This window comes from Nicotiana tomentosiformis, chromosome 2 (genome assembly GCF_000390325.3).
Source record: "Nicotiana tomentosiformis chromosome 2, ASM39032v3, whole genome shotgun sequence".
Lineage (NCBI taxonomy): Eukaryota > Viridiplantae > Streptophyta > Magnoliopsida > Solanales > Solanaceae > Nicotiana > Nicotiana tomentosiformis.
The window spans coordinates 159,520,478-159,526,477 of NC_090813.1; positions in this window are offsets into that span (position 1 = coordinate 159,520,478).

Below are 6,000 nucleotides of genomic sequence, written 5' to 3' on the forward strand. Positions count from 1 at the left end.
GAGGAAAGGGAAAAAGAGGCGGCAGGGGAGGTGAGAAGTGATTAGGGTTTGGGTAAGTTTAGGGGTCGTCTCTAAGTTTAAGTTGGGAGATGGAACGGGAGCCTTTGGATCTATTGATCAATGACTCCGATCAGTTTGATAATTAGGAATTTAGAAATGATTTAAATGGGAAAAATCAGTGGCTGTTGGATTACTTGGATCAGACGGTTGAAAATAAATCTCTGGATGCTTAAGAATTAAAGAGGAAACAGAGTTAAAACATGGGCCGTTGATTTAAGAGATGGATGACCCAGATGAATTGTGTTTGTTTTATGTGTGCTGGAGATGGGTGACATGGCAAGTGGTGATTGGTGCAAAGGTGATGGCAAGGATTGCCAAAGTGGAATGAGATGGGGTGTTTGGATTGGGTCAGATCTGTTTGGGCTTGGTAATTGGGCTAAAATTAATGTAAAGAATAGCCACTTTGCTTTTAATTAAGAATTACAATTGTAGCCTTTTGTCTTTTAATCCCCTTTTTGAAATTAATTTAAATAAACTTAATAATTTTCAATAAAATGTGGTAAAGTTATAATGATCAAATATACTACTAATTATTGCAATTAATTATTTGTAAAAAATACTTTATTTTCTTAATTGTAACACTAATTTCGAATTATTAACATAGTAGTCTAATTAACTAGAAATTAAATAGTAATTCATATAATTAACTATATAGGCCTATGTGATGTATTTAAAAGTTATATCAGTAATCTTAAAATAGTAAGCATATTTATAATTACATTATATTAATACTACATGATTAAATTTAAAACTAATTCTTAATTAATTTGTAAAAATAAGTTTTATTACTAGAAAATACTTTAAAAATATTCATTGTAAATTATTAAGTATAAATAAATTAATTTAAAAAGGAGGGTCAAAATTGGTCGTCAACAGCTACCCCTCTTTGACCGGAGATGATGAAAGAGTTTTCGAGCAAAGAAATTGAACCAAAGCCAATTTTGTCCCGACTTTAGGCATGCATTGCAGGAGTGGCATGAAGATTATGAGTTGATTGAGCACGGAGGATTGGGCGCTCATGATAGCTTGAATTTTGCGGCTTGATTTGAAGAATTTGAAAATTTTGAGTTTCACTGGTCGTTCTGTGCTTGAACTTGGATACTTGGCTTGCTAATGGGTTTGCTTTCCCTCATAGTGTTGTAGTTTGGTCTGCTACTTAGAAAAGTTTCACGCTGCGATGTTTGTTCCTGCAAAACAAATAAAATACACGGGTACCAATATATTGTACTGCAGAATATACTAAGATGCGATGTGAATGATGTAGGGATGATGATGCCTGGCTGCCGAAGAGCCGTTATTTGGGATTAGGACGATGGGATACTTGATCTTGACTCAATTTGTTAGTCGGGCTGTGTACCGTTCCGTAGCTGTCGGAGCATTTGAAAATTATCTCCGCTTATTGAGAGAGCTTGACTTGCAGAGTGCGTCTCCGCTTGTTGGGAGAGCTTTGCACTGAGAAATGTCTCTGCTTGTTGGCAGAGCTTAATTTGTAGAGTACGTCTCCGCTTGTTGGGAGAGCTTTGCACTGAAATGTAAAGTAGTCTCCGCTTGAGAGTGATTGACTAAAACCGTAATCATGCCTGAAGCTGCATGAGCAAAATGTCAAAATATTCAAAGCAATAGCAAATGAAATAAAAGCATGTCTAAAAGATACTCTTGATTGCGAAGCTAAGTTGCGGCCATCGATTGGCAGAACATCAGTGACGAGGTTTGCAACTTTCTATTTTGGCATCCATTGCGATGGAGTGGCGATGCGAATTGCTCTGTTGGTGAAGTTTTCAATTTGCTATATACAAGGCTCCGGTTGGCGAAGCCGACGTTCGATTTGTACAAGGCGCTCTGGTCGATTGAGCTGACGGTTTTCTATATACAGGACTTCAATTGATGAAGTCGATGACTCATTTGTACAGGGTGCTCCGATTAGTTGAGCAGGCGGTTTGCTATATACAGGACTTCAATTGGTGAAGCCAACGATCCATTTTGTACAAGGTGCTCTGATTGTTTGAGCAGGCAGTTTGCTATATACAGGACTTCAATTGGTGAAGCCAACGATCCATTTTGTACAAGGTGCTCTGATTGTTTGAGCAGGCGGTTTGCTATGTACATGACTTCAATTGGTGAAGCCAACGATCCATTTTGTACAAGGTGCTCCAATTGTTTGAGCATGCGATTTTCTATGTACATGTTTTTCTATGTCAGCTATCTGATTCCGAGATACCTGCAAAAGGTTCAAAGGTTAGCTTTAGCTGTATCCGAAAAATTTAAGTAAAGGAGGAAGAGAGATAATATTAGGCAAGTGGAGGATCCGTCATTTGCCCCAGTGTGGTCTTAGTGCTTCCTTATTCCCTAGTTACCCTGCACTCAAAGAAAAATTCTTAGTAGTGGTGGGGAAGTTGTTTTGTGTCAACCGCAATGTTGGTTTGCCTCTTCCTTTGACATGATTGCACCGCGAAGTTCGGTAGATGAAACAAATTACTGTATATATATCTCTTTTTTTAGAAAACATTTTGAAAATACTTTGTTTTTAAGGCAAATGCCATCGCTCCGGATTATGACATGTTACAAAAAATTATCCACACGCGAGCGTATTCTCTTGAGAACTTAGTCTCGTTGATGTCGATCTTCTGTGATGCTTATGACAATGCGGCTGCTTGCTGTTGCGTCTGCGTCCTAATTCAAACTTATGCATTACAAGGCTTTTCCTAAGGTTATGACCGAACACTTTCAGGTTGCCTACGTATCCAAAACGGAATTAGGTCTGAACGTAGTTCGTGGATTATGATAAAATATGATGAAGGTGATCGAGCCTGACTCAGGCAACCTACATATCCAAATGCAATCAGGTCAAAGTGTAGTTCAATTACAGCAGATGCGAATGATGAGATTAAGAATGAAAATGGCAGAGTCTGACTCAGACTGCTTATGTATCCAAATGGAACATGCAGAACGCAGTTCAATTACAAAAGACGACTGAATCTGATGAGGATTGTCTACGTATTCCTTTTTGAGGAAATCAATCCAGCATAGTTCTAGAGCAACATACAAAATGACATTTGGTTTTTCTATTACAAGAGAAAGGGGGAGAGAAACCGAACCCTACGTGGGTTGCCTACGTATACCTCTGTGGGAAGTGATGTTGAACGTAGTTCTACTATATCAAAACCTAACTCTATTTGTATTTAAACATAATATCTCTTGATTGCATCCGAGTTGATGGGCTTCGTGTTGATTCTTCCATTCATTTATGCCAAGATTAGAACTCCACCCGACAGTGCTCGGTGAACCACGTAAGGACCTAGCCAGTTTAGTGCGAACTTTTCTTTGGCTTCTTCTTGGTGGGAAAAGATTTTCTTCAAAACCAACTTCCCCGGTGCGAACTGGCGAGATTTCACTCTCTTGTTAAATGCACTGGCCATCCTGTTCTGATATAGCTAGCCATGGCATACTACATCCATTTTTTTCTCGTCAATGAGCATGAGTTGCTCCTGTCTGACCCGTATCCACTCTGTGTCGTCCAACTTTTCTTCTTGAATGACTCTTAAAGACTATATTTTAACCTCTACGGGTATCACAGCTTCAGTGCCGTATACCAGCATGTACGTCGTTCCCCTAATGGATGTTCTCATGGTAGTCCAATAACCCAGTAAGGCGAAAGGTAGTTTCTTGTGCCATTGTCTGTGATTGTCCACTATCGTCCGTAGAATTCTCTTGATATTCTTGTTGGCTGCCTCGACTGCCCCTTTCATTTGTGGTCTGTAGGCTATGGAATTACGGTGGACGATTCTGAACTTCTCGTAGACTTCTCTCATGAGGTCGCTGTTGAGGTTAGTGACATTGTCAGTGATGATAGACTCCGGTATCCCAAATCTGCATATGATGTTGTTTCGGACGAAATACACCACTACCTACTTCATGACGACCTTGTAAGTAGATGCCTCGACACATTTAGTGAAATAGTCAATAGCTACTAAGATGAAACGATGTCCATTCGATGCGGTGGGCTCTATAGGTCCAATCACGTCCATACCCCAAGCGACAAATGGCCAGGGTGAACCCATTACGTTTAACTCATTTGGCGGAACCCAGATGAAATCCCCGTAAATCTGGCACTGGTGACACTTTTGCACGTAGCGGATACTGTCGCTTTCCATAGTCATCCAAAAGTTTCCACTCTCAAGATCTTCTTGGCTAATATGAACCCATTCATGTAGGGTCCGCATGTTCCTGTATGTATTTCCTCCAATAATCTGGTTGCCTCGACAACGTCTACACATCTCAACAAACCTAAGTCTGGGGTTCTCATATATAGGATTTCCTCGTTGAGGAAAAAGTGGTTAGCCAGCCTCCTAAGGGCTCGCTTTTGACCATTAGTAGCATTCTCCAGGTACTCTCTGGTCGCAAGGAATTTCTTGATGTCGTGATACCATAGTTTACCATCTGGTTCTTCATCTGCATGGAAGCAATAGGTATGCTGATCCCTGAACTCTACCTCAATAGGGTCGATGTAATTCTTATCTGGATGATGAATCTTCAATAATAGGGTTGCAAGGGCGTCGACGAACTCATTCTAAATCCCGGGGACGTCCTTGAACTCAATCTTTGTGAAATTCTTGCATAGCTCCTTCACACAGAGCATGTACGGAAGTATCTTGACATCCTTGGTGGACCATTCCCCTTGGACTTGGTGTATCAATAGATCGGAATCCCATATGACCAAAAGTTCTTTGACGTTCATGTCGACTGCCATTCTAATACCAAGGATGCATGCTTCGTATTCAGCCATATTATTGGTACAAGGGAATCTTATCTTTGCCGATGCTGGATAGTGCTGTCCGAATTCCGAAATCATGACTTCCCCAATTCCGACTCCTTTGAAGTTTGTTGCTCCATCGAAAAACATTCTCCATCCAGGGTATGATTCTGCAATATCTTCTCCAGCAAATTACACTTCTTCATCGGGAAAATATGTGGTAAGCGTCTCGTAATCCCCATCCACCGGATTTTATGCGAGGTGGTCGGCTAAAGCTTGCCCCTTGATAGCCTTTTGAGTTATGTACACAATATCAAATTTGCTAAGGAGAATTTTGCATTTAGCTAGATGTCCGGTAGGCATTGGCTTCTGGAAGATATACTTGAGCGGGTCAAACCGAGATACCAGATGCATAGTGTATGCTGACATATAATGCCTTAGTTTTGGGGCAATCCAAGTCAGAGCACAACAAGTGCATTCTATCAAAGTATACTTGGCCTCGCATGACGTGAACTTGTTACTTAAGTAGTAGATGGCCTGCTCCTTTCTCCCACTTTCGTCATGCTGTCCCAACACACAACCGAAGGCATTATCCAAGACTGACAAATAGAGTAACAATGGCTTCCCTAGTTCGGGGGGAACCAACACTGATGGATTTAAGAGATATTCCTTGATTATGTTGAAGGCTTTCTGGCACTCTTCAGTCCATTTTGAGGCAACATCCTTCTTCAGTAACTTGAAAATGGGCTCACAGATTACCGTGGACTGGGCTATGAAGCGCCTGATGTAATTCAATCTACCCAGGAAACTCATCACATCTTTCTTGCTTTTTGGTGGAGGCAATTCCGGAATAGCCTTGATTTTTGATGGGTCGAGTACTATCCCCTTCCTGCTTACAATGAAGCCCAACAAGTTTCCAGCGGGGACTCTGAACGCGCACTTTGCTGGGTTTAACTTCAAACTGTACCTTCACAGGCGTTCGGAAAATTTTCTCAAATCATCCAAGTGCTGTGAACTCTTTCGAGACTTTATAATGATGTCATCCACATACACTTCAATCTCCTTATGAATTATGTCATTAAAAAGGGTTATCATGGTCTTCATGTAGGTGGCGCTGACATTCTTGAGACTGAACGACATGACTCTATCGCAGTAATGTAAGGCCCGATAAAATTTTACAAAGAACTCGA